This window comes from Pseudorca crassidens, chromosome 19, assembly GCF_039906515.1.
Source record: "Pseudorca crassidens isolate mPseCra1 chromosome 19, mPseCra1.hap1, whole genome shotgun sequence".
Taxonomy (NCBI): Eukaryota; Metazoa; Chordata; class Mammalia; order Artiodactyla; family Delphinidae; genus Pseudorca; species Pseudorca crassidens.
In genome coordinates, this window is record NC_090314.1 from 46,928,210 (window position 1) to 46,952,472 (window position 24,263).

At 38.9% G+C, this 24,263-nt stretch overlaps 1 protein-coding gene across 21 annotated transcripts in view; it reads right to left on the minus strand.

Moving 5' to 3' along the window:
- GJC1 (gap junction protein gamma 1) overlaps positions 1-24,263 on the minus strand; it is a 105,305-nt gene that overhangs the window by 76,602 nt on the left and 4,440 nt on the right. For 4 of the 21 annotated variants that reach the window (XM_067716832.1, XM_067716829.1, XM_067716821.1 and 1 more), the window contains exons 2-4: positions 19,788-20,130; positions 4,311-4,449; positions 3,343-3,664 (exon numbers count right to left, since the gene is read on the minus strand). The exons of 9 other annotated variants lie outside the window; for them this stretch is intronic. The gene's annotated coding sequence lies outside the window, so the exon portion shown is untranslated. Of the gene's footprint in view, positions 1-3,342; positions 4,207-4,310; positions 4,450-9,327; positions 9,552-11,216; positions 14,460-19,787; positions 20,131-24,263 lie in introns of those variants that run through there. 8 more of the 21 variants (XM_067716834.1, XM_067716833.1, XM_067716826.1 and 5 more) reach the window with 5 other exon arrangements.

Genomic DNA, 24,263 nt, shown 5'->3' on the forward strand with positions numbered 1-24,263 from the left:
TTCTCTGGAGCAGCCAATGCCTCTCTCAATGGGATCTGAGCAGCCAACTAGGAGCGAGCTGTTCAGTTAAAACACCCAACAGCTGGCTCTCAGTCATTGGGACACCCATATCCACAGAAGGTGATTTACAGACTCAACTGCTCACAGAAGGAAAACACCTGCATCTGTATTGTGATTAAAAACTATATATATAACTGATTCACTTTGTTATAGAGCAGAAACTAACACACCGTTGTAAAGCAATTATACCCCAATAAAGATGTTAAAGAAAAAAAACTATATATATAGGACAAATTATTGCTCATTATCAAGTTCTGCAAACTATGGAATAGCTATGGCCAAGAGTCATCCACACTTACTATCATTTAATTTAATAAATGAATGTAAAACAATCCCTGAGTGTTCCAAGTTATTATGTGTTCAAAATAACTTAATAAAAAAGATACACGAAGAAAACTCAGAACAGTTCCCAAAAGGTCAATGAAGAAGAAGAAAAGTTCAGGCATCTGCATAGCATGCAAGTACGAAGATTCACATACAGAATCCAACCACACAAAGATCTCACCATAGGACTTCAAGTACAACTCTTATTTCCAGCCCTGATGTCCAACTGAGCTCACCACTTCTCTCACTGCATACACAAGTTATAAAACCACACCACAAGAAGTAAATAATATGCAGTCTTTAAATGGTGATGTAAGCCAGATTTCCAACACAGAACTCAATAATGATTCACGTCCACAAGTCCAGATTCACATTTTCCCCAAACGCCATATATATCTAAAACATTTCCCTTAAAGCCTGAAATTCTATTTGTTCCAATAAGCCAAAATCATGAAAGTGCAATTGTTAATTAGTTAGGAAGCTCATCCTCTACACTGCCGTCCATACCGAAAACAAATGGGTACCTTTTTAATAATTATTGCTATGAAATAATTTCTCAACAGTTCAGGGGGAAATTAGTGACAAACCCTTCAAAGCTTATAAGTTATAAAGCAGCCACTTAAACACATCCAGAAATACACACTGCATACTGGTTAAGCTGTAGGCCTAGACAATGATGAGCCCTTAGAGCCTGGTTTTCCGAGGGTACTTATAAGTGCCACAGCACCCCATACCTGAACCCTGAGTATAAATGATGTGTAAAGTAATGTAGCTTCAGCACCTCATAAAATGGGTGACGGGTGATTTTCTTCCTAAAATAACCATGGGCTTCCTAATCAAATGGCAGCATCACCACTGTGGATCTACTGAGCTGTCAGTAGGCTTTTCTTTGATACTCTTCCCTTTCCAAATCCCTTTCTTCTCCTTGTAAGCATTAAGAGAAAGGCTTAAGTATCAGAGTAGACTCCTCCAATTTGGGGGGTGGGGTGGAAAGGGGAAGAGGGAGGGAGGGTGAGAGAGAGGAGAAAAAACTGAATGAGTAGAATGGTGGGTTCTGGAATTGACATTTCTAAGCAAAAACGTGTCACTGCCAAGTGTGGTCTTGCTGTGTTCTTGCTCCACTAAAATTCCCTTTTCTCAGAAACATTTTTTCGCTCTCCTACCAGAAGCCTAAGATTCAGAACACAGTCTTCTCTGACTTCCCTGTTTCAGCACACAGACTTGGTTATAGAGTAGGGAGTGAGAGCATGCAAAATTAACCTGTGAACAGCTCTCGTGAAAAAAATAAAAATCATTTCCATACTCTATGAATGGAAAATATGGGAGCATGTGATGAGTGGTGGTGAGAGGTGGGGGGATGCCAAACACCTAAATATTTTTTGCCAATTAGGAAAGCCAACTGATTTAAATGTATTTTGACACTTAATGTCTTCTTGAATATATTCCTTTATACTTTGGTTGAATTTATCTATAGACAAATTCTAGGAAGTGCTATTATCAGGACACAAGAAATGTAAGTCTGCGTGGTTTTTGCTCTGTACTGGCATTTGCCTTTCTAAAAAGGTCTTAGCAGTTTACAATGCCTGGCAATGAATGAGTACAATTTTACCTCAACCTCATCAGCACTGTCTGTTATGCTACTTTGCTAGGTATAAAATGGTATTTCAAAATTATGTCAATTTGTATGTTTTTAATACAGCAGGATACCCTTCCCCTATATTCCTCCTTCTTTGTGAACTATTTCTATCCTTTTGCCCATTTATCTGCAGAATGTATTCTTAATACAGTACAGACATCAATCATTTGACATTTAATAGGATTCTCAATTCTCTCTCCACCCCCCAACACATACTGAAGAAAATCATGTTTGCTTTTATAACATTTACTGGACAGAAATCAAATGTGCTATTTTTAGTCTGTTTTCCAAATAACTTTCAAATCTACCTTGTCTTACACTAGAAAATAGAATTTAAAAAATTACTTGGTATCAACACGGTAATAAATTAAGTAATCCCCTCCCAAATTATTTATATTTGAAGAGTTTTCTATCAGCTACATCCTAACAGGATCAAGTCAAAGTTTACTGTATGTCTAAAACTCAGGATCTTTGAAGATTAAATATAAAAGCTCATTACTTGGATTATCTCTGGAGGTGGATTATATGATTAGATCTATTTTAAAGATGAAGAAATGAGGTCCAGAAAGTTTATAAAATTTGCCCGAGATCATCCAGGTATTAAGAGGTGAAACTAGAATCTGAAGTCAGCCAGTCTTGTTCTAGTCTCAGCTTTTAACTACTAGTAAAGAATTACATTCCAGATGAGGTGGAACTATGTACAGGCCCCATGTGAATAAAGAGGAGGGCACCTCGCCCCAATCTTTGGAATCGGAATTAAACTAAATAATAAACTCACAAAGATTAAAGGTGGGGGGTTAGTTCTGCTGCCAAAAGAAAGTGGAAAAAAAAAATCAAAGGGGGAAATTTCAGGGTTTAAGATCTTACACATAGAATGAATTGAAAGTTAAAACAAAACAAAACCCCCCAAAACAAACAACAACAAAACATAAAACCCAAAAAGAACTCCAAGGTTGTTTCTTGGCAGTTGGAAGGGAAGAATAAACTAGAAAAATGGTATCTTCAACAAAAATGTTTTTTTTCACTAAGAAGGATAACTTCTTTGGGCATTGAGAAAAGTGACACAGAAGGTGGTAAATTTAGTTCAGGGGTGAAAATGCTTGTAAAAGGGTAGATACAAAGATGGTATACATATGAAGTGCTCAGAGCTGTGCCTGGTCTCAAGGCAAGCACCATTATTACCATTACTACCAGTGTTGCTGCAACTTTTTGTCTTACCACCTCAACTGTACTGGGAGCCCTTAGATGTTAGACACATCTTTTATCTCTGCTTCCCTAGCATCTAGCCCGATGACTGGCCGTTTTTTAAAAAAATCAATTACCTTATTTATTTATTTTTGCCTGTGTTGGGTCTTCATTGCTGCACACAGGCTTTCTCTAGTTGCCGTGAGCCGGGGCTACTCTTCATTGCGGTGCGCGGGCTTCTCATTGAAGTGGCTTCTCTAGTTGCGGAGCACAGGCTCTAGGCGCACGGGCTTCAGTAGTTGTGGCACGTGGGCTCAGTAGTTGTGGTTCACGGGCTTAGTTGCTCCGCAGCATGTGGGATCTTCTCGGACCAGGGCTTGAACCCGAGTCCCCTGCCTTGGCAGGGGGATTCTTAACCACTGTGCCACCAGAGAAGTCCCTGATTGGCCATTTTAAGTGCTAAATAAACATTTGACAAACAAATGAATAAATGCATTCCTATCAGATTTGCCTTACATTTTTCACTGCAATCTCTTCTCTCTCTCTCTCTATTTTTTTCCTCCTAGATTCCCACTGCATCAGCCTGTCCAAAAATGGAATAAGCAGCCTCATGAAGCAGTAAACCCTGGTATAAATGCAGCAGGGAGGGTAAAGGGATATAAAGGGAGGTGTCTGTACTTCACTGAAATCTATAAAATGTGACACCAATGATGGCAATACATTATGTATGTACAGTGTAATACCTAAAACAACCACTAAAAAAGCACACAGAGGGACCTCCCTGGTGGTGCAGTGGTTAAGAATCTGCCTGTCAATGCAGGGGATATGGGTTCAAGCCCTGATTGGGGAAGACCCCACATGCCACAGAGCAACTAAGCCCATGCACCACGACTACTGAGCCTGCGCTCTAGAGCCCACGAGCCACAACTACTGAAGCCCACATGCCTAGAGCCCGTGCCGTGCAACAAGAGAAGCCACCGCACCACAACGAAGAGTAGCCCCTGCTCGCCACAACTACAGAAAGCCCGCGCGCAGCAACGAAGACCCAATGCAGCCAAAAATAAATAAATAAATTTAAAAAAAGAAAAGAAAAGAATAACCATACCTAGTGTTGGTGAGGATGCGGAGAAACTGGTACTCTCATACAAGTAGGAATGTAAAATAGTATAATCACTTTGGAAAATAGTCTGGCAGTTTCTTAGAAGTTAAACATATACCAACTATATGATCCAGCCATTCTGCTCCTAGGCAAGAAGTGAAACCGTATGTCTATAAAATGACTTGCACATAAATGTTCACAACAATTTTATCTGTAATAGGCAAAACGTGGAAACAACACAAATGCCCATCAGCAGGTTGATGAGTAAATTGTGGTACACTCATACAGTGGTATACTACTCAGCAGTAAACTATTGATACGCATAGCATGGAGGAATCTCAAAATAATTAGACCAAATGAAAGAAGTCAGGCAAAAAAAAGGCACACACTGTATGATTCCATTTATATAAAATTCTAGAAAATGCAAACTAATCTATAATGACATAAAGCACGTCAGTGGTTGCCTATGGATGAGTTGGGGGTGGGAGGCAATGAGGGACTGGCCAGCCTGATATCAAACTCTCGTGGCTATTATTTTTCAGTTTCTACTTCCGTCTTACTTTTCCTTTTCCAAACTTCTAAATACATATCCTGATTTTTGTCCTATCTTATTAGCCTCCTTTTCAGTGCTCTTTGCTGGTTCTTCCACCAGAATCCAAGCTGGAAATGATGTCCCACTTTGCTCCAACATCTCCCTGAAACTTCAGACTTGAAATTCATCTGCTACTCAACATCTTCTCTTGGATGTCTAATAGGCACGTGAAATTTAACATAACCCAAACCAATCCTCCCATCCTCCAAAGAGCTACTCTTACTCTGTCTGCAGTTTTCCCAAACTCAGTAAGTAGTTTCACCATTCATGCAGTTTTTTAGGCCAAAACCTTCAAGGCAACCTCACTCCTTTTTCTCACTCCATAGGCAAACTATACCAGCAAATCCTGTCAGTTCTATCTTCAGAATATACCCACAATCCAACCACTTCTTTCCACCTCCACTGCCATCAACTCTGATCCAAGCCCCCTTCAACTCTAACCAAGATTATTGTAAAAGCAAGAGTCTTCTAATTGGTCCCCTAGCTTATGCTCTTATGCCTCTCAAATCTCTTCTCCAAAAAGCAACCAGAGTAAAGCTTTTAGAAAGTAAGTCAGATCATGTCCCTCTTCTGCTCAAAACTCTCTCAGAACAAAACCCAAAGTCTTTACTATAGTCTACAAGGCCCTTTATCATACAGCTACGAGCACACTTCCGGTCTCATCACCTTCCATTCTCCCTCTTGCTCATTCCGATTTAGGGATATCTACATCCTCACTATTCCTCTGATCATACCAATCATGCCATACTTTTGCCTCAAGATTTCTGTACTTGCTATTTTCACTGCTTTGAACTTTTTTATTTCATAGATATTAGCAGAACACTCTCTCATTTCATTCAAGTCTGCTCAAAAGTCATCTCCTTAACTTTCCTCAGACCACTTTCCTAAAATAACATCTGTCATTCTCTAGCCCCTTTAATTTTCTTTATAGCACTTAACCCTCACATAATTTTTATTTTACAATTTTACTGTTTATAGAATATAAGCTCCCTGAAGGCAGGATTTTGTTCTTTTATCCCCAATATCTAAAACCCCACAGCCTGACAAATGGTAGTAGGTTCTCAATAAATATCTGTTCAATAAATTAATTCAAACATTTAAAAAAAATGCTCCTGATGTATTAACGGAAAAATATAGGATACGGAACAGAATTATCCCAATTTTGGAAAATTTATGCATTAAAAAATCCTAGAAGAAAAACAAAAATGTAAAAAAAACCCCACCAAAACCTGAAAGGTTATATACAATACCCACTACTTTCTCCCTGCTTCAGCCTGTTTCCTGCATCTCTACTAGAATTCTCTAAAATGGATCTGTGTTACTCCTTTGCTGAAAAACCACTAATGGAGGTGGCTCCTCAAACCAGTGGGGCAAAGACGGACTTTTTAAAGTATTAGAATAAAACATAGTTGATATCTGTTATAACCCTGGATATAAGAAGAAAAGATGAATCTGAGTACAAAAACTAAAAAGTGTCTCCGTGGTTAAAAGAAAAAACAACCTAAGCAATACTGAAAAACAATGGGAACTTGCCTGGTGGCGCAGTGGTTAAGAATCCGCTTGCCAATGCAGGGGACACAGGTTCAATCCCTGGTCCAGGAAGATCCCACATGCCACAGAGCAACTAAGCCTGCGAGCCAGAACTACTGAGTTCGCAAGCCACAACTACTGAAGCCTGTGTGCCTACAGACTGTGCTCCGCAACGAAGAGTAGCCCCCGCTCGCTGCAACTAGAGACAGCCCATGCACAGCAATGAAGACCCAATGCAGCAAAAAATAAACAAAAATTAAAAGAAAAACAATGAACTGGGGAAAAAGGTTTCAGTAACTCTTTTATAAGCAAAGAGCTAATTTCTAATATATAAAGAGTTCAAAACATACATTCTACAGAAAGAAAAACACAAATTCCGCTTTATAAATGCACAACGTGGATGAACCTTGAAAACATAATGCTAAGTTAAAGAAGTCAGACACAAAAGCCACCTATTGTATGATTCCATTTATATGAAATGTCCAGAATAGGCAAATCAGTAGAGACAGATTAGTGGTTGTCAGGGGCTATGGGAAATGGACTGTGACTGTTAATGGATACTGGGTATCTTTGGGGGATAATGAAAATGTTTGGAATTAGACAGTGGTGGTGGTTACACAACCTTGTGAGTATACTAAAACCACTGAACTGTACACTTTAAAAGGACAAATTTTAGCACATGTAAATTATATCTCAATAATAAACTACTCTAAGATACAATTCTTCTCCTATGACACTGGCAAAAATCCAAAAGTTGGAGAGGCTATGGAAAAACAGACATTCTCACATATCACTGATGGGAGTGGTACAACCTCTGGTAGCAATTTGATAATATCTAACAAAGTCACAAATGCATCTATATCCTTTGACCCAGTCATCTCACTTTTGGGAATGATCAAACTATAACACTGTTTTTATATAACTCAAATGTCCACTGTCAAGGCAATGGTTAAATGCACTATGGTCTATTTACACAACAGAATACCACGTGGCTGTAAAAAATAATGAGGAATGCTCTCCTTGTATAGAAAGATATTTAAGGGCTTCCCTGGTGGCACAGTGGTTAAGAATCCGCCTGCCAACGCAGAGGACACGGGTTCGAGCCCTGGTCCAGGAAGATGCCACAGAGCAACTAAGCCCATGCGCCACAACTACTGAAACCCGTGCACCTAGAGCCCGTGCTCCGCAACCAGAGAAGCCACTGCAATGAGAAGCCCACGCACCTCAACAAAGAGTAGCCCCCCTTGTCACAACTAGAGAAAGCCCGCGCACAGCAACGAAGACCCAACGCAGCCAAAAATTAATTTAAAAGATATTCAAAACATTTAATTAGTGAAAACAGCAAGGAAGTGTATATATGTATATGCCTTTTACATAAGAAAAAAAATATCAATCTGTGTTTTTGCTTATATTTCTACAAAGAAACACAAGGATACATTTTTTAAAAAAACGAATAAAAGTGGGGGAGGAGACTAAGGAGGATGGGGTAGGATCAAGACTTTGATTATTAATCTACTTAATTAACTTATTTGGCTGTGCCGGGTCTTAGTTGTGGCACTCGGGATCTAGTTCCCTGACCAGGCACCGAACATGGGCCCCCTGCACTGGGAGCACAAGACTTAACCAATGGACCATCAGGGAAGTCCCTGATTATATTAATATCTTTTTACATTGTCTTATTTTTTTTAACCAAATGAATAAGTTGCCTTTTTAAAGAAAACACTGCTAAAAGCATTCCATGCCCTACAGAATAAAGTCTGCTTGAGATTTTAAAGAAATCCTTTTGCAAACTTTTTGAAGTTAAAAAAAACACATATTTTTCAGAAATTAAATGTTTTATAAAAAGATCATCTTTGTAATGAATTCCTTGGAGGTCCAGTGGTTAGGACTCAGCGCTTTCACTGCCAAGGGTGCAGGTTCAGTCCCCGGTCGGGGAACTAAGATCCTGCAAGCTGCGCTGCACAGCCACATTAAAAAGAGTTCATCTTAATTTCTGTTTAACCCCAAATTTAAATACCACCTGTACATTTCTCATCAGCTTACACTATACATTTTCACATATGCATTTGTTGTTTCCCTCCATTAAACCCACTTCCTTTGGACATCCTCACAGTTTACTCCCTCACTTCAATTTATGCTTCCCTTCAGATGTCACCTCCTGTGGTGAGGACTTCCCTGACCACTTTCCTACGATAACATTCTTCCATCACTCTCTACACCCTTACCCTGCCTTTTTCCTTCAGAGCACTCAACACTACCTAAAACACTTTTTATTTGTTAATCTGTTCATTATCTGTCACCCCAATAGATAAACAAGGACTTTGTTCTTGTATCCCTGGCACTAAGAACAACTATTAACTGAGTGGTTTAATAAATTTGAATCTCTGCTCACTGATTTTCCTCTGCTTTATATGGTCTTTCCACAATTTCCTATTTGGAAAAATTTTTATCCTTTAGGTTCTAGCTCAAAGGTCACTTCAAGTTTTCTTGACCTCCTCGCTTAATCTCCTCAGAAAGTCCATAATAATTTTTCATTCCACAAATAATCAGGACTTAATCTATTAAACTGAGGTTAGTACTATCCGTTTCTTCTGCTGGAATATAAGTTCCTTGAGGGGAAAGTCCATGTTTTTTAAAATTCTCTGAGCCCTCAGGATACAAAAATAACTCAATAAATGTGTGCTATATTTAACAGAAGATCTAAATGAATTTATAGGAGGTAGAAAATATAAAATATGTTCACTAATACAATCATTTCAGGGCAGAATACAAGGAATGGTATAGAAGTACAAAATGTGAAAATACTCAGAGAAGGAAAAGAGACAATTCCTACAAACTAAGAAGTATAAGCTGTCAATTACACCTCAATGAAGCCAGAAAAAAAAAATAGTATAAGCTTACTGCAGAAGACAAGTGGGTCTCTGAAGAATGGGTATGGTTTCACCAGGCAGAGCTGGGGTGGGAAGTAGAGGCAAGGCAGATGGAGAAAGTGGTGTGAGTGAAAAGTTGCACAAGAAGGCTCTTAGACTGGAACATGATGGAGGATGTTTGGGAAGTAGTTGTAGAGAAGGCTGAACAGGGAAGTCAAAGACCAGTTTGCAGAGGGCCTTAGCACACCATGGAACCTGAAATTAAAGCATGTAAGTAATGATGAATAAATGTTCCTCAGATGTGGTCCACAGACCACCTTCATCAGAATTATCCAGAGTACACGTCTAAAATGCTGATTCCTAGGTCCTACTTACCCAATTCCCACTCTCAGGCCTACTGAATCAGAATTTAACATATCTTCTATGGTTAGACATTTAAGTTGTTTACAATGATTTATTACAATACTTATAACTTTGTACACATCCCCAGTTATAGATTTAGGATAAATTTTTCTAAAAGAATTGCTGGGTCAATAGTTGTACAAACTGTGAAAAAACTGTGTGTGTTATTAAGAAAAGATCAGCTTCTTTATGCACTCTCTCTCCAAAAATTCTAAGGCTTTTAATATGTATTACCAAATCACCCCTGCAAAAAGCCGGTACCTATTTATATTTCCACTACTGAGAGTATGAGAATACTGGTTTCCTCACTCCCTCACCAATGATTTTAATGCATTTTTCAAGAAACAAGGCTTGGGTCAATCTGTGTTTAAACTATAAGAAGTTTTAGATGATCATTAATCATTAGGGAAATGCAAATGAGACAAATAATGCACAGTGAGATACCATTTCATACTCAAAAGGATGACTACTATTAAAAGAAAAGAAACAAAAAAGAAAAGAAACAAGTGCTAAAAAAGTTATGGAGAAACTGGAATCATTGTTGTGCATTGCTGGTGGGAATGTAAAATGATGCAGCTGCTGTAGAAAATGGTATGCTTATGATTTTCTCAAAATATTAACTATAGGGCTTCCTCGGTGGTGCAGTGGTTGAGAGTCCGCCTGCCAATGCAGGGGGCATGGGTTCGTGCCCCGGTCCGGGAAGATCCCACATGCCGTGGAGTGGCTGGGCCCGTGAGCCATGGCCGCTGGGCCTGCGTGTCCGGAGCCTGTGCTCCGCAACGGGACAGGCCACAACAGAGGCCCGCGTACCGCAAAAGAAAATATATATATACATTAACTACAGAATTATCATATGATCCAGCAATGCTACTTCAGGATGTATACCTAAAAGAAGTGAAAGCAGGGACACAGATATTTGTACATCCATGTTCAGAGCACATTATTTACAATAGCTAAAAGGTGGAAACAACCCAAGTGTCCACTGACAGATAAATAAACAAAATATGGTATATATCCACAATGTTATTCAGCCTTAAAAGGAACGAAATTCTGACACATTCTACAATGCTGATGAACTTTGGAGACAGTATGCTAAGTGAAAGAAGTCAGTCACAAAAGGATAAATATTACGTTTCCACTTATATGAGGGCCCACTTATATGAGGGCTATAGAATAAAATTCATAGAGAGAGAAAGAAGAATGGTGATTGCCAACGGCTGGGAGGAATGGGGAGTTAGCATTTAATGGGTAAAGAGTTTCAGTTAGGAAGATAAAGTTCTGGAGATAGATGGTGATGATGTTTGCACAACAATGTAAATGTACTTAATGCCACAGACCTATACACTTAAAAAATGGTTAAAATGGTAAATTTTATGTTACGTATATTTTACCACAATGAAAAAGTAAAAAAAAGTTTTAGACTAACTTCATTCATGCAATTAGTATTCACCTACCATCAAGAAGCTTGCAATACAGTAGTTTATAGGAAATTACAAACACTTAAAAAAACCCCTACAGTTGTTTTCAAGAAGTATTTAATGTTATATATGCTATGCAACAGAAGATGAGGAAATAACTGGAATCATCTGTTAAAGTTTAAACATATTTTATAGCATAGTGACTCTACAGGGAAATGCTTCATTTTCCAGTTTATCTGATTCATTTTTTCCATTACAACCTCTTTACTATAATGTTGGCCACAAAAACACCGTTAATCCAAAAATATCTTTCATATATATATCTTTGGAAAAGTTTCTCATAGACTCATGTTTAAAAAAAAAGCTCCCAAGGGTTTCAGATCAACAACTAAAAAAGTGTGTAACTTGTCCCTTGTCAATTTTTTTTTTAAATAAATTTATTTATTTTTGGCTGTGTTGGGTCTTCGTTTCTGTGCGAGGGCTTTCTCTAGTTGTGGCAAGCGGGGGCCACTCTTCATCGCGGTGCGTGGGCCTCTCACTATCGCGGCCTTTCTTGCTGTGGAGCACAGGCTCCAGACACGCAGGCTCAGTAGTTGTGGCTCATGGGCCCAGTTGCTCCGCGGCATGTGGGATCTTCCCAGACCAGGGCTTGAACCCGTGTCCCCTGCATTGGCAGGCAGATTCTCAACAACTGCGCCACCAGGGAAGATCCCTTGTCAATTTTTTAATGCTCACTAAACTAAAATAACCAGGAAATTTAAAAAATTTAAATAAGTAGTGCTATTCTAAATGTTTTACAAATTCAACAACTGAGTCCAAATGGGTCAGAGCCAAGTTTTAATCTGCTTCTAATTAAAAAAAAATTTTTAAACCTCAAAATCTATAATAGGTAGACCATATTTAAAAACCTTAATTTCGGGCTTCCCTGGTGGCGCAGTGGTTGAGAGTCCGCCTGCTGATGCAGGGGACGCGGGTTCGTGCCCCAGTCCGGGAGGATCCCACATGCCGCGGAGCTGCTGGCCCCGTAAGCCATGGCCGCTGAGCCTGTGCTCCGCAACGGGATAGGCCACAACAGTGAGAGGTCCACGTACCGCAAAAAAAAAAAAAAAAAAAAACCTTAATTTCTTTTCTAAACAAAAAATCCAGGATGAACTAATATTCTAGAAAAGTGATTCTAACTTTGATTTTTGTGAAACTAAGAGCAAGCACTTAACTAGGAGCCAAGAGATTCTAACAGGCACTTCAGGAATAAATATTTCTTTCCACTTTTTCATTTGTGAGATAAGTGAAGAATATCAGATTAGATTATTATTAAGGTCCCTTCTAACAGTTGATGAAAATCAACTCAGGCAGAGTACTATTCATAAAACAACCAACAAATTATGTGGAATTCTGGACTCTAGGGACAGGAAAGAGGCAAAGTAAGAGCCGTGAAATTAAACAATAATAAAATGTCAAATTTTCAAAAAAGCACTTCCTAGTCATCCCAGAAAATCTGTGGTTGGACTAAAATTAAAAATTTCAATATTGACTCACCATGATTCTACAGTATTAACTATCTGGGCATCCCAGATTATGAGCTGAGCGATTAAGAATAGTGCTAGTGACTCACATTCCTGAATGAGATTGCTTTATGTGTAGAGACAAAGAATCAATTAAAGGGTTTACAATGAAGTTTTGTTTAACTGGAACGTTTTAAGTGGAAGTTAATTCTGCATGAATGATAATAGATGTTTAATAACTAGCTAGCGACAATTTCTAAGCAAAAGCACTATGGCAGCCTTAATCTATGTATTACAAACAGTAATCTATGTATTATAAATATGAAAACAACTTGTTTTTCAAAAGAGCTCTTGGCTATGGACGATATTTGAGAAACATAAATTTTTTTGTAAATCAAATTATAAAATAAAGGAGAGAAAGTAGTTTGAAATCTTGGCTCCATTAACAAGGAAACAAAATACACCATTGTGGGTTGAAGTGTCAATCTATGCTGGCAAAAAGCCATTCTATTTGAATGTAAGAACCTTCAGGAACCAGCTGGAGAAGTATGGGGAACCTGGGATAATGTGTTCATTCACAGTGCATCGTAAGTGGTACTGTCTTCATGTAAAAAAGGACAGTATTGGTACACTTGTCCAAAACAGCTTAAGTCAAATCAAAAGGACGACATCAGTCTAGGAAAATGACATGTCTAAGAAAAAATTTAAAAAATAAACATATAACATTACCAGTATGGCTAGGGTCACAACACAAAATTTACAAAAAACATTATCATACACTGATGGTGAGGATGGTCTGATACAAACTTTCTGGAAGGCATTATGGTAATATTTATCAGAAACTTTAAAATGTTTTATGTCCTTTGATCAGTAACATCACATCTAGTAATTTATCTTAAATGAATGCCCAATAAAATATAAATATATTTATAAAATAAATATCTTAAATGAATGCCCAATAAAAGAAAAATTTTACATAATTTATGATATAATCTCTATGAGGAAATACTGTACAACCATTGTAAATCTTGTTTTCGAACAGAGATCACAAAATCCAAATGTCTACAACTATATAGAGACAAAAAGTAGATTAGTGGTTGCCTAGGACTGAGAAGAATGGGGAAGAGTAGGGAATGACTGATAATAGGTACGGGGTTTCCTTTGGGGGGAATGAAAAAATTCTAAAATTAAACTGAGGTGATGGCTACACAACCCGGTGGATATACTAAAACCATTGAATTGTACATTTTAAACAGGTGAACTGTACAGTGTGTGAATCATACATCAAAAAAGCCATTTAAGACATTTTCTAAATGTCTAGGCACCAGTAAGTGACACAAGGAACTGAAACAGAAAAATGGGGCCTGGACAACACAGGCACCAACTAAAGAGGGGCTACTGATTGTTAGCTACAGCTGTTGTTGTTACCAGACTGTCATATCTTTCAAAATAAGTCTTCAAGCTGGATTTTTATGTGAAGCCTGATTTGGGGGTAATTTTTTTTTTTTCTTTTCTTTTCTTTTCTTTTTTTCCTCTGTGTTGGGTCTTCGTTGCTGCACGCGGACATCCTCTTGTTGTAGTGCACGGGCTTCTCATTGCAGTGGCTCCTCTTATTGCGGAGCACGGGCTCTAGGCGTGCGGGCTTCAGTAGTTGTGGCTCGTGGGCTCTAGGCGCGTGGGCTTCAGTAGTTGCGGTGCATGGGCTTAGCTGCTCTGCGGCATGTGGGATCTTCCCGGACCAGGACTCGAACTCATATCTCCTGCATTGGCAGGCGGATTCTTAACCACTGCGCCACCAGGGAAGTCCCTGGGGGTAACTTTTTGATTGAAGTATAAAATACCTACAGAAAGGTGCACAAATTTAAGTGTGCAGCTCAATGAATTTTCACATATCCATGTAACTAGCACTGAAATCAAGAGCAAAGCATTACCAGCCACCCAGAGCCACAGTTATGCCCCTTCCTACCCAAGGGAAACCGTCACTATTGACATCTTGGGAGACTGCCCTATGCATTGTAGAATGTTTTGCAGCATCCCTGGCCTCTTCCAGTTGTGACAACCAAAGATGTCTCCAGATACTGCCAAATACCCCTTGGGGAACAATATTATACCACACTGAGATCCACTAGTTTAAACTGTCCTTGAACGTTACATAAATGGAATCACAGAATGGACTCTCTTGTAACAGATTCATAAGGAATACACTTATAAAAAATTTTTTTAAATAAAAGAATACACTCTCGTGTCTGATTTTTTTTTCTTTTTTTTTTGCGGTACACGGGCCTCTCACTGTTGTGGCCTCTCCTGTTGCGGAGCACAGGCTCCGGACGCGCAGGTTCAGCGGCCATGGCTCACGGGCCCAGCCACTCTGCAGCATGTGGGATCCTCCCGGACCGGGGCACGAACCCGTGTCCCCTGCATTCGCAGGCGGACTCTCAACCACTGCGCCACCAGGAAAGCCCCTGTGTCTGATTTTTGTTCAACATCTGCTGAGTCACCAATCTTATTGCATTTAGCTCTATCTAGTCTGTTCATTCTCTTTGCTTTATTGTATTGCCAGTGTGTATATATCACAATTTATCCATTCTACTGCTGATGGGCATTTGAGCAGTCTCCAGTTTGGAGCTGTTATGAATAATGCTACTGTGAACACACCAAATGTGCCTTTTGGTGATTATATGTACATTTCTGTTGAATACCTAGACCCAGAATTGCTAGTTGTAGGGTATGCATATGTCAGCTTCAGTAGATCAGTACTTTTCCTAAGGGGGTTGTATTCATTTACACTTCTACCTGTCTCCTTTTTTTTTCATGTTGGCAACTAATAGAAAAAATTTTTTAAATAATATTGAGCCAGATATTTTATTGGCTGAGTAAAGCCTGCCAATTTGTGATCTGTTTAAAAAAAAAAATGTTTCACTATGTGAGAAAATGCTCATATGTAGTAAAGGGACAAAAAACAAACAAAATAACTCCCAATAACATAATATGCCTGAATGGAAATACACCAACATTAACAATTGCCTATGAATGTTTTCTCTTCTATTTGCTTTTCAGTATCTTCTACAATAAACATGTAATAATGAAGTTGGCAAAGCCTTCCTATGCAACGAAAGCCCCAAGAGAAATTTAAAAAGTAGGTCAGGGTACAAATTTCATAATATTTGCATACATACATATTTTACATTCATGAAGACCTAATTAAGTAATGAATACATCACAGAAAAGTTAACTATCTCATAGAATCTTTTGTACAATTACCACACGGCCCCTCCACAAGGGGGTCCACGACAGAACTTATATAAAATTTCACCCTAGAGTAAAATATAGGATGGTGAGAGTACAGGGTAATCCTTAATTTGGAAGGATATATCAAAAGATAGTAGTCCTCTGACATATGTTATATAGCAGTTAGTATAATAATGCTGCTCTTCCCATTTCTTTAGAGACTCACTCTAAAATGCTCCAGAAGCAACACAGAAAATTAACATACTCAATACTCCCTTGAAATGCATAGTTGTTGCCATTGCTACCTGCTGGTTATTGAGTGCCTGATATTGAATATTTGGAAAGAGTCACCTCTATTTGAGAAAATGATTATTAAAACAGCCACCAAAACCTTTCCAGTGTCCCTTATGAGTTCTATTAAATGTTTACTTGACACGCGAAAATGTTACAAACCTCATACTTCCTGTCCTAATCACTCCACTTCATATCAAGGATTCTGCTGTTGGGATAAGACTGTGCCCATGAGATTCACTACAAACCCAAAAGATGTATCTCCTGAGTCAAGATACTAAATGCTAATATACTGCCTTAAATGGAGTTTTTTAAACCAAAATAACCTGTTACTTTAAGGCTTTGCTAAAGGGCACTAATCTGAGCACTGCTCCCATCTGCATTTTCCTATCAAGAAACTACACTGACATGTATATAATTATAAAACCAAATGGCAAAAAACAGTTTTCTGAGGCAAAATAAATAAAAAGCAGTAGAAAAAAAAAGCAGTAGAAAATAAAGCTTTTAACTACTAAGAGCATTCTAGCTGGGGTTCAAAATGCTAAGGTTGCTTTAAATTTCTCATTGAACTAGTAACCATAATTAACTGGCAACCAAAATAAATCTATTCAAGCTATGCATACATAATTTTCCTCCCAGGATATATCACAGATCATAAACACATTTTCCCATCCTCTTTCCTTTTCAGAGTTCAAGTATGATAGGAGACAATGGCTTCAGATACACAATTCAATAAGAACTGAGATACTCCCCCAACTCCCGGTAATTTTTCCAAGCTCAAAAAAGAAAGCTTTCCTTTCCAAGTGAATCTGAGAAGTGCACATCTGCTTGAACTGCTCAACCTTTAATAAATATAAAGCTTTCACTCTGAATAACATGAACATCTAGTACTGAACTGGAATGTGAGATCAAAGAAAACTATTTGAGTTAGACAAGCAAACAAATTCCCTTTCAGAAAGTACTATATGGCTTCTCTCACTAAATCATTTTCTGTACAAATCCAGATAGGCTAGTCAGTCAGGTCTTTTAAAAACAGAACTAATAATTAACATTTCTGACATTATAAGCTTAAAAATCATTATCTTAAGAAACAAACAAACAAACCAAGCACCTTTATCACCCAAATCTTCCACAAACACACGGTTTCATAGGTTCACACACTATATCAATGGTAAAAGAAATGTTAAGAGATTGGCTACGCTAGTAGTAGTCTCCAATTTCTAGAGTCTGAGGACCTTTATGTAACTGCAAAAGATTTTCCACTACATAATAGTGGTTATACATTTATTATCTATCTTTGGAGAAAACACATACACTGGTAAAGTTTAAAAATAAATCTGCAGTTTATGTATCATAACATCACTCATATATACATTTGAAAAGGTTATACGTATCTGTAAGACATTACTTATACACTTCACAGATAATACTTGCATGGATTCTGAGGTCATCCTTCAACTATTCTGCAGTGGCCCATTGTCTGACACCATAGTATGACATTAATATCCTTATTTTACTGAAGAGAATACTAAAGATCATGATGACTTGCTTAAGATCACACAACTAATTAGCTGTAAAGCCTAGAATACAACTCAAGACCTACTGATCGTTTTCCTATACCATGTAGATTTAGTATTTAATTTTATTTTAAGACCAAACAGAAGGTCACTGAAAAAACTGACAGTGATATACAATTAATATAACTAAAGAAAAGATTCCATTTAAAACAGCAACAAATAGATGAAAAAAACTTAGGAATAAGCCTCACAAGAAACATAATACCCAGGAAAATACTACCGAGGAACACAAAAGACTTAAATGCGTAAAACACATTAAAGACTTAAAGCATTCTATGTTCTTGGATATAATAGCCATCATAAAAATATTAATTCTTCCTAAATTAATCTAAATTTAATGCAATCTTGATTTCTAAAAATGCCAATAGGATTTCTTTGGAATCAGACAAACTAATTCTAAATTTAATGTGTAAAATTAAATAGTAAGAATGGTTGGGAAATTTCAGAAAGAGAAATGAGGGCATACAAGCTTCTCTCAATATATACTATAAAGTTGTAATAATTTTAAAATGTGGAACTGGCAAAACGATTAACAAACTAGAACAGAATAGAAAGTCCAGAAGATCCAAATACATCTGAGAATTTAATGTATGATAAAGGTGGCATTTCAAACTAACGGAAAAAACATGGAATATTCAATAAATGATATTGAACTACCATGGGTAGCTATCTAGAAAAAAATTAAAGTTGGATCTTTAAATTCCAGATGGATCAAAGATTTTAAATTAAAAACAATACAATAAAAGTTAGATGAAAACATGAACATTTTTTTCTTAATAATCTTAGTGAAAACTTTTCTAAAATGACACAAAACCTAGAGGTCAAATGAAAGAAATGACAAATTCAATTATATAAAATATAATTTCTAGAAAGCAAAAAAATACTACAAACAACTCAAAAGATACACTAAATGCTTAAAATTATTTGCAATTCTTAGAATAAAAGGCTAAATTCTCTTAACACATAAAGCGCTCCAGCAGATCATTAAAAAAAACAAAAACACTCAATAGAAATGTGAAATGCAGACACAGAAAACAAACTTATGGTTACCAAAGGGGAAGGGGGGAGGGATAAACGAAGAGTTTCAGATTAGCAGATACAAACTATTATATATAAAACAGATAAACAACAAGGTCCTCAACTATACTTCAATTTTAAAAAAACGTGCAAAGAAGAGAGAGTTCTCAGAAAAATATAAATGGCTTTTAATAATACAGTATGAAAAGATATTCAATATCACTTGTAATTAAAGATTTACAAATTAAAACTATACCAATAGGGCTTCCCTGGTGGCGCAGTGGTTGAGACTCCGCCTGCCGATGCAGGGGACAAGGGTTCGTGCCCCGGTCCGGGAAGATCCCACATGCCGCGGAGCGGCTGGGCCCGTGCGCCATGGCCGCCGGGCCTGCGCGTCCAGAGCCTGTGCTCCGCAATGGGAGAGGCCAAAACAGTGAGAGGCCCGCGCACCGCAAAAAAAAAAAACTATACCAATATACTACTTTTTCATTTATCCAATTGGAAAAAATTTAAAAATTGATAACAGATCAGCAAGAAGGAAGGGTGTATATATAAAAAGGCATTCTTTGTGCTCTACTGGAAGTGATGGGGTAAAATGGTAAGCTTCTATAAAAGACAACGTGGAAATATCCATCAAAATTGAAAATGTAGATGTATTCTGATCCAGCGATTCCAGTGCTCAACACTTATCTAATGAAATGTTCAGACATACAAAATAATGTACAAGAATATTCACTGCAGTACTGCTGATAATGGGCTGTAAACAATTTAAAGTCTATCAGTACGGGACTGGGTAAACAAATTACAGAACATCTATTAGTCAAAAAAAAAAAGAGCTCTATCTGCAATGATATGAAACAAACTAAGATATATTAATGAAAAATGCAGGGTACAGAACAGTGTGTAGAGTATTCTACCATTTATGTACGTTGGGGGGGGTGGGGGATACTGAATATATGGATATCTGTAGAAGAATTCACAAAAAAAGCAAACAGTAATTGCTTCAGCAGAGAAAAGAAAACTGAGTGACTGAGAAGAGAATAAAGGAAGACTTACTTTTTTAAAAACATATTATTTGTTTGTTTTTGGCTGCATTGGGTCTTCATTGTTGCCCATGGTCTTTCTCTAGCTGTGGTGAGCGGGGGCTACTCTTCGTTGCGCTGTGTGGACTTCTCATTGCGGTGGCTTCCCTTGTTGCAGAGCATGGGCTCTAGGAGCACAGGCTTCAGTAGTTGTGGCATGTGGACTCAGTAGCTGTGGCTCACGGGCCTAGCTGCTCGAACCCGTGTCCCCTGCATTGGCAGGCAGATTCCCAACCACTGCGCCACCAGGGAAGCCCCAGGAGACTTATTTTTCACTGTACATCCTTTCATACCTTTTGATTTTGTATTATGTATACCTATTTCAAAAAAAAATTTTGTCAGTGAAGTGAAATACTCAAACTGTCGATGTCAGCCTTAATGTATAACTGCATAATATAGCCAGGTTTCTTGGGACATTAATTATACTGACTCTTGGCCCACCAAATGGGGAGAAATTAAAATTAGAACTAGGTACAGTATGTCAAAGGAAAAAACTAATCTTCAATTTCTTTATTCCATCTGATAGCAATTTCTTTATTCCATCTGATAGCCTGCCTAAGCCTAGCTGCGATTATCTTCCTGGGAGACAAGAGTCTCCACTGTGTATACCACACCATAAGTGATCATTGTATTTCTGGTCTATTAAAACTGCTGAAGCGAATTCCCTGGTGGTCCAACGGTTAGGACTCCACACTCTCACTGCCGAGGGCCTGGGTTCAATCCCCTGTCAGGGAACTAAGATCCCATAAGCCTTGCAGTGCGGCAACATGGATGGACCTAGAGATTGTCATACTGAGTGAAGTAAGTCAGACAAAGAAAGAGAAATATCATATCCCTTATATGCGGAATCTAAAAAATGATACAAATGAACTTATTTACAAAACAGAAACAGACTCACAGACTTAGAGAATGAACTTATGGTTACCAGAGGGGAAGGATGGGGGGAAGCGATAGTTAGGGAGTTTGGGATCTACATGTACACACTGCTATATTTAAAACGGATAACCAACAAGGTCCTACTGTGTAGCACAGGGAACTCTGCTCAGTGCTATGTGGCAGCCTGGATGGGAGAGGAGTTTGGGGGAGAATGGATACGTGTATATGTATGGCTGAACCCCTTTGCTATGCACCTGAAACTATCACAACATTGTTAATCAGCTATACTCCAATATAAAGTTAAAAAAAAAAAAAACTCCTTAAGACTGATCAGGCCATGGCTACCAGTAAGTTCACATCAGTAAGTATTTACTGAAGACCTAGCACTGTAATGGCATGTAAGACCAAAAATACAAAAAACAAAATACAATAATAAGGCTTCTAGTCAGAACAAAAGCTTTGTCAGAAGTTACTTCATTACCATCAATAACTACAAATAAAAAAGAAATTAGTAAACATCCAAATAATTGCTGAATACCTAAATGAACTATGAGCTGGGTGGCTGGGGATACTGGCCATCCTTATGGAATATAAAGTATAGTCTGGGAATTCCCTGGTGGTCCAGTGGTTAGGACTCGGCACTTTCACTGCCGGGCCTGGGGTTCAGTCCCTGGTCAGGGAACTAAAATCCCTCAAGCCAGGGCATGGCGGGGGGCAGGGGATGGGGCGGGGTATAGTCTAATGGTGACACAGGTATTATACAAATAATTAAATTAATTAAAACTGTGATCTGTCCTACAGAAGGGAAGTGCAGGGTGCTATAAGAGTGTATTATAGGGGTCCCTAATCTAATATAGGAGAATCAGAGAAGGTTTTTCTTCAGAAGTGATATTTAAGCAAATTCTGAAGAATGAAGAGCTGCCTTCCAGGCAGAGGGATTAGCTACAGCACGTACAAAGACTGCTGGGTGAGCTTTGAACCTTCAGGGAATGGGGCGGAAAAAAAAAGATCAGTATGGCTAGACCATATATACCAAGAAAGCAAGTAAAAAGAAACGATGCTCAAGAAGCAGGCAAGGCCAGATCACATCATGTTAAATGAAGAGCGAAGGGAAAACAACAGAAGTTTTCAGGTAAGTGACTCGATTAAATTTTTTTTAAAGATAATTTTAGCTGCTGTGAGAAGAATACAAGAGGGTATATTGCTTAGGTGTATATAATACATAGTAAAAGTACAAAGAAATGCAAGAGAATAATAAATTCAAGTTGGTGATTACCTCTGGGAAGGACGCCTACAACAGTGGTTGTTTGGGGTACGGGGGTGCAATCAGGTAGGGAAACAGAGAAGACTTCAACCGTACTGATAATATTGTATTATTATTATTATTTTTGAAACAAGAGTGAACGAGGAAGGACCATTTAAAGTTGACCTATAATAGGGACTTCCCTGGTGGTCCAGTGGTTGAGAGTCCACCTTGCAGTGCAGGGGACGCGGTTCAATCCCTGGTCAGGGAACTAAGATCCCGTGTAACGTGGGGCAACTAAGCCTGTGCACTCTGGAGCCCGCACAACACAACTAGAGAGCCCTCGTGCTAGAGAGAAGCCCGCGTGCTGCAATGAAGCATCCCGCATGCCACAACTAAGACCCAATGCAGCCAAATTAATTAATTAATTAATTAAATTGACTATAATAATTGTCGGGACTTCCCTGGTGGCGCAGTGGTTAAGAATCCACCTGCCCATGCAGGGGACATGGGTTCCAGCCCTGGCCCAGGAAGATCCCACATTCCGAGGAGCAACTCTGCCCGTGCGCCACAACTATTGAGCCTGAGCTCTAGAGCCCGTGAGCCACAACTACTGAAGCCTGCGCGCCTAGAGCTCGTGCTCCACAACAAGGGAAGCCACCACAGTGAGAAACCCACGCACTGCAATGAAGAGTAGCCCCCGCTCGCCACACCTAGAGAAAGCCCGCGCCCAGCAACTAAGACCCAATGCAGCCAAAAATAAATAAACAAATTTATTTTTTAAAAAAATCGTCTTGGGAAAAGGTGGCCTAGACTAGGATGGGGAGACTAGAGTGGAGAGAAACTGCAAGAATCTAGCCTCAGTAAGTTGTTGATAGAGCCACTTAATGAAACTGAGTACAGTGAAGAAGGTCTAGGTTTGGAGCCAAGATCAAGAGCTCAGTCTGGGCAACTCAATTAAAAATACCTCTGAGTATCTAAGTGGAGTTGTTGATTGAGCAGGCAGCTTGGATCAGAAAAGGGGTCTGAACTACAGATTAAAAAATGGTTGTATTCAAAATATACATGGGAACTGAAACCACAGAATGGATAAGATTAGAGTGAGAAGGGAGGAAGACTAAGGACCAAGACCTGAGAAAGACCATCAATTAAAGATCTGGTTGGGGTGGAGGGGACCTGAAGGAATAGCCAGAGATCGAGGAGGGAAAATTCGAACCCAAATAAACACCTACTCTAGATAGGCACTTAGGAATCCAAGGTTCAAGAATGAGTCAAAGGGAATTCCCTATAAATAGACAAGAGTCTAGATCCACTTTACTCTGAACATTCCCAAAAGGAATGCTGTAACTCAGTTAAGTAACAATAAATTCCATCAAAACTGATAAATCCTTCCAAGATGTAGATGAAAAGTTTTCTAACTATTTGAGACTTAAATACAATTAAGAGATTAGTCGAAAACAGGGATGTGGAGTTTATTCCATTTCTGTAGAGAAAAAATGAAAACCCGAAATCCTATACATTTCTTTTCTTTCAAAGATTTTTAGATAATTTCCAGATTGCTAAACCTTTTTAGCATGTTAAACCAGGGGTCCAAAATTGAAATCTGGACTTCCCTGGTGGCGCAGTGGTTAAGAATCTGCCTGCCAATGCAGGGGACAGGGTTTCGAGCCCTGGTCCAGGAAGATCCCACATGCTGCGGAGCAACTAAGCCTGGATGCCACAACTACTGAGCCTGCGCTCTAGAGCCCACGAGCCACAACTACTGAGCCCGTGTGCCACAACTACTGAAGCCCGCATGCCTAGAGCCCATGCTCCGCAACAAGAGAAGCCACCATAATGAGAAGCCCGCGCACCGCAACGAAGGGTAGCCCCCACTCGCCACAACTAGAGAAAGCCCTCGTGCAGCAACGAAGACCCAACACAGCCAAAAATAAAAAAAAAACAGGGGTCCCCAACACTTGGGCCACGGACTGATACCTGTCCCTGGCCTGTTAGTAACTGGGCTGCAGAGCAGGAGATGAGCAGCAGGCAAGGGAGGGAAGCTTCATCTGTATTTACAGCCACTCCCCATCGCTCACATTACCGCCTGAGCTCTGCCTCCTGTCACCATTATGGTGAGTTGTATATTTCATTATATATTACAATGTAATAATAATAGAAATAAAGTGCACAATAAATGTAACGCACTTCAATCATCCCGAAACCATCCCCATCCCACCCCCATCCGTCTGTGGAAAATTGTCTTCCACGAAACCAGTCCCTGGTGCCAAAAAGGTTGGGACCGCCGTGTTAAACTGTAAGCATTTTGAGAACAAAGCCCACATAACATTC